At 40.2% G+C, this 11,061-nt stretch overlaps 1 pseudogene; it reads left to right on the top strand.

Annotated features, from left to right (window-relative positions):
* Nucleotides 1-9,892: 9,892 nt before the first annotated feature.
* Nucleotides 9,893-10,813, top strand: LOC148128356 (vomeronasal type-2 receptor 26-like; annotated as a pseudogene).
* The last annotated feature ends 248 nt before the right edge of the window (nucleotides 10,814-11,061 follow it).

The following is an 11,061-nucleotide window of genomic DNA, read 5'->3' on the forward strand; positions in this document are numbered from 1 at the left end:
TTGGAAGCAGCCTTTTATCTGTGAAAAAATAGAATTCTTAGCTGAACCAGTAAAAGCTTGTGCTGCTGCCATTGTCTTGTGTTTGCTCTCTTGGAACTAGGTTGGGTCAGGACAGTTCAAGTCAAGACAGATCTTATTCAGGCCACAGATCTTTAGAGAGGAAGCTCCCCATGTCAATTTCCTGAGTTAAATATCTTTATGGCATGATATCCCTGCATCAAATCTGCATAAAACCAGTGTCAGGGTTCCAGAGATTGCCCTAATTAAATCATGAGCCTCGAGCCAAGCTTCAAAAGGATCCAAAAGATTTATTAGGAACAACATGTTGGCATTGACCCATAGGAAGCCCACACTGCCAGGGATGGGATTCAAATTTTTTAACAACCGGTTCTGTGGGCATGGCTTAGGTGCTATATATAACCAAAAATCCAAAAATCACCAAGTAATCCAAATAATCCAAAACTGTTCCTTCTTGCTTCCTTTTTCCACTTTCTCTTTCTGGTGTTCTGTTATTTTGTTCCAAAGTTTCAGTTAGAATGTATCTTTTAGGAATCTTGTTAAGGTTTCACTATAAGTTCCTTTTAGTTCCAGGCAGTCTCCTCCATTTTTCCAGATCCTGTCCTTTTATTCTTTCCTTTTCTCTCCTTTCCTGCTTTTAAAGGTTTTTGAGTATCCAAAAGTCTTTATTATCCCTTTGACATTTTATTTTCAGCTTAAATGCCTACTGATGTCAAAGTGGATTTTTGTCAATTTCTTACTTAAATCTCTTAGCTGTTACTATAAGGAAGGGAAGAAAAAAAGCCAAATCCTTTCCCTTCCCTCTCTCCTTCGCTGCCTCAAAGTCTTCTTTGGGAACAATGTTATTTTTTATAGTTCAAATTACAAGGTACCTTACGTTGTTGCTTTGTCAGTTTAACTCGGTCAACCAAAACTTTCTCTTCTTATCTCCCTCCTGCACATTCTTTTCCAGTCGAGTTCTTCTTTGAGGTGGCCATTTCTGACCACCACTGCAACCACCTTTGAGAAAGGGAGTAATGGCCAGCTGAGGAGGAGAGATGCGGCTCTCCTCGACCCTGCTGGTGGTTTTCCCCCTCTTCACCACCTCTATGGGATGGCTTAGCCCAAAATCCAGCCGGCTCGGGGCACTCCTGTGGCGAGTACGGATTGAAACCCCGCATAATCATGGATTTCGGTTTGTCACCGAAGAAGCTCAAACTGGAAGTCCATGCTTACTTTGATTGTTACATGTGTATGAATTAAAATATCATTTTCTCCTCCTTTCTGAAATGCATAAATATAATTTATTTTATTTATTTATTTTATTTATTTGTCAATTGTTTACGAGATAAGTAAAGGTGTATACATAATTATGAATACATGAAATGAGTACATATAAGAAAAATAAAAGAAACAATAGGACAGGGACGGTAGGCACGTTGGTGCGCTTATGCACGCCCCCTACAGACCTCTTAGGAAAGGGGTGAGGTCAATAGTAGACAGTCTAAGGTTAAAGTTTTTGGGGTTTGGGGAAGAAACTACAGAGTCAGGTAGAGTATTCCAGACATTGACCACTCTGTTGCTAAAGTCGTATTTCCTGCAATCAAGCTTGGTGCGGTTAACCTTGAGTTTGTATCTGTTGTGTGCTCTTGTGTTGTTATGGTTGAAGCTGAAGTATTCATTGACAGGTAGGACATTGCAATGTATGATTTTATATACCATGCTTAAATCAGACCGAAGGCGGCGTAATTCAAGGTTTTCTAGTTCTAGAATTTCAAGTCTGGTGGCATAAGGTATTCTACAACGAGTAGAGGAGTGGAGAACTCTTCTTGTGAAATATTTCTGGACTTTCTCAATTGTGCTAATATCAGATACGTAATGTGGGTTCCAGACTGATGAGCTGTATTCGAGTATTGGTCTAGCAAATGTTTTGTATGCTCTAGTTAGTAGTGTGATATTACCAGAGAAAAAGCTACGTAAGATTAGGTTAACAACTCTTAATGCCTTTTTGGCTATGTAGTTGCAGTGGACACTAGCACTTAGATCATTAGAGGTGAGTATTCCAAGGTCCTTTACAGAGCTTGGATCATCAACAAGATCTTGACTATTCAGCTTGTATTTTATTTTCGGATTTTTTTTGCCAATATGTAAGACAGAGCATTTATTTGTTGAGATTTGAAGTTGCCATTTGTTTGACCATTCTGATACACAGTCAAGATCTTTTTGAAGGGTAGCAGTAGTGTCTGTGGTATTGAACAGCTTTACATCATCAAGCGAAGAGAATGCAGTTTGCTCTTAATATGATCACAGAGGTCATTTATGTAGAGTATGAAGAGAGTTGGTCCTAGAACACTGCCTTGGGGGACACCACTATTGACAGGTACAGAATTTGATAGGACAGTCCCAGTTTTGACCATTTGTTGTCTGTTTGACAGGAATGCTTCTATCCAGTTATGCAGTTGTCCAGAGATACCATAGGATTTTATTTTTAGTAGTAGTTTGTCATGTACCACTGAATCAAAGGCTTTACAGAAGTCTATGTAGATTGCATCTATTGTTTTGCCCTGATCAAGTTGTGTAGTCCATATGTTTTTGCAGTGTAAGAGTTGCAGATTACAGGATAGTTTTTTTCTGAAACCAAATTGTTTATTGGAGAGTAGGTTGTTTGTCTCTAAGTGGAGGATGATGGATTGGTTAATAATTGATTCCATGACTTTACAGGTGACGCAGCATAAGGAGAATGGTCTGTAATTTTCAACTAGGCAAGGGTCTCCCTTTTTGAAGATGGGGATGACTGTGGCTTGTGACCATAGGTTAGGCAAGGAACTGGTCCTGAAAGATTTTTCAAAGATTATGCTTAGAGGTTTAGCTATGGCAGTGGATAACTTTTTTAAGAAATAGGCACATATTCCATCCGGTCCAATAGATAGGGATGGTTTTAGATTGCGTAGTGCTTTTTCAACATTGTCTTCTGTAAAATCGATATGTATTAGATCACTGTAGTTATCTGTGGTTCGGCTAGGAAATACTGGGCATGATCCATTGCTGTTAACAAATACTGAGCCAAAAAAATGTGTTAAAGAGGTTGGCTTTAATGGTGTCGTCGTTGCAGTCTTTACCATTAGGTCCTATCAGGGGTGGGATGGACCTTGAATCTTTTAGTTTGTTGTTTACAAAATTGTAAAAAGCATTGGTGGAATTGGTGCTTAGAAGGTTTTCCTCTTGTTTAATGTGATAATTGGTGCATTTGGTCTTTATTTGGTGGCATAAATTTTTGTATCGGCTTTTGAAATTGGCAACGTGACCAGATTTGTTTTTCCGCCAGAGTGATCTCTTTTTGGATTGAAGTTTCCTTATTGTTATGGGCAATCTGTTTTTTTGTTTTGTTTTGGGAGTTGTTGTTGGTACATATAGTTTGATGACTCTTTTGACTTCAAGTAAAAATATGTTGTAATGATCTTCAACAGTATTGCATCCAGTGAATAGAGATTGCCAATCAAGGGATGAGAGACCATTGTTTATAAGATCATAGTTGCCCTTTTTGAAATTATAATTGGGGATCACATCATTGTGGTGGTTTTTGTGTGGACGTATGTTGAGACAAAAGTCAATCATATTGTGGTCACTGCTGGAAAAGGGTTCTTTAGTTTGTATTCCGTAAATTAAATTCAAACTATTGCAGAAGATGAGATCGAGGCAGTTGTTTAGTCTAGTGTTGTTGGATACTAGCTGTTCCAGTCCCAGATTTGTAACAGCATTGTAAAAGGTTGCATGTATGGTTTCAGTTTTACATTCATTTAGGGTCCAGTCAATATGAGGCAGATTGAAATCACCAAGAAAGATAAAAGGGTATGGGCAGGATGCTGCCCATGTTAGTAGTGTATTTAGCTTGTTTACATATTCGATGTCATAATCAGGTGCTCTGTAACATAGTAAGAATCGAATTGTGATATTTAAGGATAGTTCACAGATAATGGTCTCAGGAAGAGCAAGCTCCTGGGTAACTTGGATATTTTTTAGATGTAAGGACTTTTTGTAGAAGATAGCAACACCACCTCCTCTACGAATTTCACGATCTGATCGGTAAACATGATAGTCTCTTACTGTGATAATGGAGTCGGGGAGAGATGCATTGAGCCATGTTTCACAGACAAATATAATGTCGAATTTAGCCATATTTAGTAGGAGGAAAAATTCAGGTATTTTATTTACAAGGCTTCTTGCATTGAGTAGCTTGCATTTAAGGCCAGCAGTAGTTGGAGTTGAGGTAGTTAGGGGCGTGCGTGCCTAGTCTTGGGTGATGGTGGATTGGTTGAGGTAGGGTTGTGGTTGAAGGTTAAAGCTGAGTTGCGGGATGTGTGACTTACTTTGATACAGTCAGCATGGTAGTCAATGTACAGGTCCTTCTCTCCATTGTCGAGATGTTTTTTGAGTTCAGTGCGGAGTACACGGGAGCGGGCACGTTGCTGTATGGTTAGGTCAGGGCGACAACGGAGGTTCTTATGGTTGGTGTTGGTTTTGGCGAGTGAATTTATAGTGTAAATGAATTTGCATTTGCTTGATTCATTTTTGCAAATGACCCTGCAGAAGCGTGGGGTCACAGAGCCGTCTCTGTTTTTGAGCTCTCGGCCAATGCGGAAATGTCAAGTATTTCATCAGGGGAGATGGTTGATGCTTGATAATCACTGATGATGTTTCGGACAGTTGTGATGTCATCATTATCATTGATGCCCTCTAGACCAAATAAGATGGCGTTTGGACGTTTCCGTTCACGCTCAACAGCCTCTCTGATGAGGATTGGGATATCAATATTTGTCTGGGTTATGTTTTTTTGTGAATTGGGTTGTGGATTGGGTTGTGGTTGTTGAGTAGAGATGTGGTTTGTAGATATTGGGTGTTCAGGTTTTTGCGTTGTGTCTTTTTTTTCGAGGTTGGATAAACTTTCTTTTAAGGCATCCAGGGATGCTACTTTGGTGTCAAGGGATGTTAATCGTGTTTCAATGGTATCGACTCTTTCCAACAGATCCAGTTTGGGTCTGCATGAATTGCAGAGAAATGGAAACTCATTGGATGATTTTAGGTATTGAATCAATTGCTTGGGTAATCCCAAGCAGTCATGATGAGCGTATTTGTTACACAGAGAACATTTGATGGAGTTTTCATTATCCTTTAGAGTTTTGTAGCATTTAAGGCATGTGCAGGAGTCTTGTGGTTCATTGTTGGGGATTAAATTCTCTTTAGGTTGTGGTTTGGCATTGGATTTTTTTCTTGGCATGGTAGGTTTGTTAAGATAGTACGTTGATTGAATTAATTAATGGAACAATTTTGGGTAATCAATATAGCCAATATCACACCAGTCAATCAATTGCAGTAATCTCTCTAGTCAGATAATTTCCTAAGCAACAATCAACCTAATCAATTAATTAAACTAACTACTAATCAATTAATTACACTAATCATTAGTCACACTGTTCAATTAAATTCACTAAATCACTGATTTTACTAATCAATTAAATTACATGAATCTTGATCTTTTAAACTAGTCAATAATCACACTCTTTGCACTAAACACTCTAATCACAATAATCAATTAATACAATAAATCAATTAAACCATTAATAAAATATTTTTTAGAAATTGATTATCTAATCATTGATGTAGGTGATGAGGTAGAAAAGTTGTAAGTTTTGTAATGAATTAATGGGTGTTTGATTAAAGTAATGAGGTAGTATTGAGAGTCTTTAAGGAAAGGGTTGTTTGTTTTTCTAGCAGCTGTGATAGACTGGGTAAGAGGAATGTATTGCTCTGAATGCTGCTGTTATTGCTCTGTAAACAAAAGGCTGTAACAGGATGTTCAAAGCACGCTGGGTTTTTGAAAGAGAGCAAAACTCGCTGAATTAAAACACTTTAACTACAATCAGTATGTCTCTGAATAAGATTGTTTTGCAATAGTTTTCTAAAGTTCTTCGAGTTGAATAGTGCTAAAAATACAGTCCAGAAATTTGGGTTAACTAATCCAATCTGTCCTTTACTTTTAAAGTTACTTCTAGTTGCAATACCTTTTTTTTTAACTAAATCTGACAGTCACTCCAGATCGTTAATCACAGTTATTTTCCTCTTTTGAGTCCCACTTTCCGAGGAAAATTCCACTGCAGAAATTCAGTCAAGGAGACTGTCCTCTCCTCTCAACAACTGAAGCATTCCTCTGCCATTCAGGGTAACTTTTGGCTCCTAAGAGCCTCGGGGCTTTCTCTTCCCTCCTTGTTTCTCCCTGCCAGCTGTCCGATGTGGCTCCGGGGAGACTGTGTGGGGGATATTAATGGAAATGCGTTGTCTGGCGTGGAAGATACTTCTATCAGCTGTGTGAGGGATTTAAATGAAGGTACGTTGTTTGCACTCCTCGGGCTCAAAGTGATCAGTTCCAGAGCTCTACCAGTGTGGTTACTAGGCTCGATGGAAGAGCTTCACTTCTCTGGGGAGGGAGAGGAGGACTCCGGATCAATTAGCAGGAGCTATGCTAGCATTATTTGGGCTCCACGGCTTCAGAATCCAGCGTTTTTGAGCTTGTTTTTTGGGATCAGGTTTACTCACGGTTACTGGTGCAAGCAGCAGCTTTAAAAGTGATTTCTGGTTCAGGTGGTGGCTTTATAGGGAGATAGTGCTCCAGGAGTGAGAGCTTCACCTTCCTAGTTGGGCGTCGCCATGCAATAAGTTCATCCTTTTTGCTGCAGTCGTACCTCCCATTATTTCTGGAAAAAATTCCTCCAAGGTGCATCTTAACGACAAATTAAGTAGTGAGCCTTGATTATTTCTTTGGGTCCTGCATTTTGGTCCCACAACAATTTCTAAATGAGTTACCAGTTGCTCTTTCATTCCTTTCATCCTGGTCCATTTTCCAGGGTTTAACTCTCCTTTACCCAACACTTCACCCTATAGCATCCTCTCCCTTCTTGCCTTGATTCTTGTGTTATAACCATGCAATTTTCCATTTGGCTGAGTTGCTTCTCCGTCACACATTCCTTGGGAGGAAAGAATTTCTTGTGGCCAGATTTCTATAACTGGTCTGCATCTTAGGAAGGCTCATAAGGCTGAAAGGCTCAGCTCCACTTTGCTCAGCCGTGGCAGCTTCAGAGCCCCCTTGCTCACTCCACCAAATACCCCTCCTTCTTTTCATTCTCCACCCCAATGTCCTTCCACTCTTACACCCATCCCCTGTGCCCCTCAGTGCTTCCTCACTGTGGAGTTTGGTTTTCATGGTTTTGTACGTTGCAAGAACTCGGTACCTGATGAATTAGTAAGATTAGGGGTAACATGATGGCTGTCTTCCAACATCTGAGGAGCTGTCACAGAGAAGAAGGGGTTGACTTCTAATCCAAAGCACTTTAGGGCAGGACAAGAAGTAAGAGATGAAAGATTAAGAGAGAATTAAAGAAACATTTTCTGACATTCTTAATTAGAAACAATGAAACTGTCAACTCTGAAGCTGGCCTGTCTGAGGCCATTTTGAGACATTTATGCTGACACACCGAAGGAGAGCGACAGGGAGGGGAGAATGGAGATAATTGGGGTGTTGTAACTGAAACAAAATACTTTGTCTTGGAAACCAAGGACATTCCTGCAGGTGCTCAGAAGGAGGGGACAGGAGTTACCCAGCAACTGGACAGTACCATGATTGGACCATGTGACTAATTGTTTTGGGAAGGTGAAAAACATTTACTTTTAATTAGGTTGAAACTTCAGGAATAGTCAGAGTCGGTTTTCACCAGCCTGTGCCAATATGATATATCCAAAAAGATTGTTCTTTAAGGAAATTGCCTTCCTTGGAGTTTTGTTTGCTGTGGGTGTGTTACTTGGAACCCTGACAGAAAAATAGAAAATGGAAGCAGAAAAAAACTTAATGGTCCATCAAGTCTGCCATTTGAGTTTATCTTTTTTACTTCTCTTTAATTTATTTTTTATTATTCTTTACAAATTATTTTTATTTCATTTTAATTTGTTGTTGGATGATGGATATGTGTTTATCTCAAGCATGTTTAAACTCAGATACTGATGATTGACCCACAACCTACACTGGGAGTTGCTTCCAAGCTTCCTCTACTCTTTCTGTGAAGGAATCCTTTCTAACATTATTTGTGAACATCCCTCCTGTCACTTTGAGGGCATGTTGCCTATGCTCCTCATTCTTGCTTAGGATCGAAAATAATGCCTTCTAGAACCCTATTCATACTCTTCATCTATTCAAAGGTTTTAATCATGTTATTGTCCCCCTTTCCCTTCTGTCCACCAGTTCTCCATATTCATGAAGATCTCCTAAGACGGTGACCAGCCCAGAATGAGAGCAGCCATTATGTCTCATTTGGGGCTTTTAGCCAATGACTCCAATTTCTGAAGATCTGTTTTCTTTCAGCTTCTTCCCTATTTGAGGAATGTCCAGTTCAACAACAGTGCTGGTGATGAAATCTCCTTCTCAGAAAATGGACTGGGATCTGCTGGTTATGATCTTCTGAACTGGGTTTTCCTCCCCAATTTATCGTTTGTCCCTGTGAAAGTTGGACAAATAGATCCTGGGGCTCCCCCAGGCCAGGGTTTCACCATCAACTCCAATGCAATTGTCTGGTCAAGAAAGGTGAGCTGGAAGGTCCAAGAAATTCAGCAAAAGACTCATTCTCTTCAGGGGATTCAAAACTTCCTCCTTACTGGAAAACAGGTCACTGAATCAGAAATTTGGCAAACATCTGTTTAGAAAAACATGGCTTGCATGTAAAATATTTTATGTTCTGCTTGAAATCCAGGATGCCTTTAGAGCAGCCAACACCTGTTTCCATAGACGGTTCCCATTCAATTAGATTCCCATGACTGTTTGTTTTAGGAAAGCTGTAGTTCAATTCCCAAGTCTTCTTTTATGTGCCAAGTCCCAGTTCCAATCTCTAGAATCTATCGGTGGTGTGGAGTGTCACTGGCTTTAATCCCCCTATAGCATTTCCTGGGTTCCAATAGACCCTTTGTAAACATGTTGACAATGGAAACAAAAATGTACAAATGAATGCATGAAACACATTAATTGCTTAAGCCACCTATAGCATTTCTCTTTTCTCTTCTAGAAGGTGCCCTTTGCCAGGTGTGGCATCAAGAGGTGCCAGGCAGGAGAGAGGAAGAGAGTTCCAGAAGGCAAGGAAGTTTGCTGCTACCAATGTGCCCCTTGTCCAGAAGGGACTATTTCTAATCAGACAGATAGAGCACACTTTCAGTGTAGATCTTCCAAGGTGAAGGAAACCATTCAGTAGAAACAACTATGAAGTTTTTTTAATGGATTTGGCATTTTTCAAAATATTCATCGTTTGCAGCAGAATCTTGGAGTTGATGGATCTAAATTATCCTCCTAGCCACCATTCCTGCTCCACAGCAATTTAATGCAGGATAGTTTCAGGTCAGAATTCATGGGTTCCCTTTCTAGATTTTCTAGTCTTTCTCTTGCAACCCATCAAGAAAACCAGCCATCAAACTTTCCATGAAGGAGTGGGTTGTTGAGGGTCAAGTTTTAATTTTTATTATTTAGATGAGCATCTTCTGTCAGTGCTATCGGTCTCCCAGGAGGTTGATAGACCTGTTGGAGAAAGGGGAGATCCACCTAACTTTGTCTTCCTGCCCTTCCCTGTAGAAGCAAATAGTCAGAATGAGTCAATCCAAAATCCAAAGTAGAGAACTTGTTTGTCCCAAAGGTGCTTTTTCAAGAGGAAACTGGACTTTCTCGTTTTTCTTTAAACTTCTTGGGTGAGAATTGAAGTCTTCAGAAAAAAACAGAAATTCTAATTGCCTCTTGAAAAATCACCTTCAATATTGAATAAATCAATATTGAAGGATGATTTGCGCCCTTTTTATATACCACCAAATGTAAAGTGACTTTATTTCAGATGCAGCTTCCTGTGATCCCTGCCCAGAAGACCAGTATCCCAACAAGGACAAGGTCCAATGCATTGCCAAGAAGCTCCACTTTCTCTCTTATCAAGACACCCTGGGATGTGCTTTAGTTTCTCTCACTCTTTCTCTCTCCATGATCACATTGGGAGTCCTGGCAGTTTTCCTTAAACATCGTGACACACCAATCGTCAAGGCCAATAACAGAGATCTCACCTACCTCCTCCTGGTCTCCCTCCTGCTTTGCTTCCTCTCCTCCTTCCTCTTCATTGGTCGACCCAGGACGCTCACTTGTCTCTTCTGACAAACTGCCTTTGCCATTCTCTTTTCTCTTGCAGTTTCCTCTGTCTTGGCAAAAACTGTCATGGTGGTTCTGGCCTTCATGGCCATCAAACCAGGGCACAGGTCAAGGAAACTCTTCGGAAAATCACTGACCAATTCCATTGTCATAGCATGTCCCCTGATCCAAGCCGTTCTTTGTGTCACCTGGCTGGTAACCTCCCCTCCGTTTCCCAACTTGGACTTCCACTTCTTGACTGGTGAGATCATTTCTGAATGTCAGGAAGAGTCAGCTTCAATGTTTTATGCTGTCCTCACCTACCTGGGTTTCCTGGCCCTCATCAGTTTCACCGTGGCCTTTCTGGCTAGGAAATTGCCTGACAGTTTTAATGAAGCCAAGTTTATTACCTTCAGCATGCTGGTCTTTTGCAGTGCTTGGATCACCTTCCTCCCCAGCTACCTGAGCACCAAAGGGAAGTCCATGGTGGCTGTGGAGATCTTCTCCATCTTGGCCTCTGGGACTGGTCTCTTGGTTTGTGTCTTTCTCCCCAAATGCTACATTATCCTACTGAGGCCTGATCGGAATCAGAGAGAAAATATAATGAGGCATAAGAATGTCTGATTTATGTGGAAAGTAGTAACTTTTACTTTAAAACTTATGATATTGAATAAGTTAATTCAACTTTTTAGTCCGTTAAAGATGGCTTCTTCCTTTTCTTCTTCTTCTCCTTCTCCTTCTTCCTCAAGTATTTGCTGGTACATAGAAACTGCCATTTCTAAAAAGTGGAAGACAGCTCCCAAGGAATCCTTGCCATTTTGCTCTCTTTCTTTTAATTTTTCATATTCCATTTTTAGTTCATCCACAGATGG

This window comes from Pseudonaja textilis, chromosome 1 (genome assembly GCF_049901715.1).
Source record: "Pseudonaja textilis isolate UNSWEBS1 chromosome 1, rPseTex1.2, whole genome shotgun sequence".
NCBI classification, from domain to species: domain Eukaryota; kingdom Metazoa; phylum Chordata; class Lepidosauria; order Squamata; family Elapidae; genus Pseudonaja; species Pseudonaja textilis.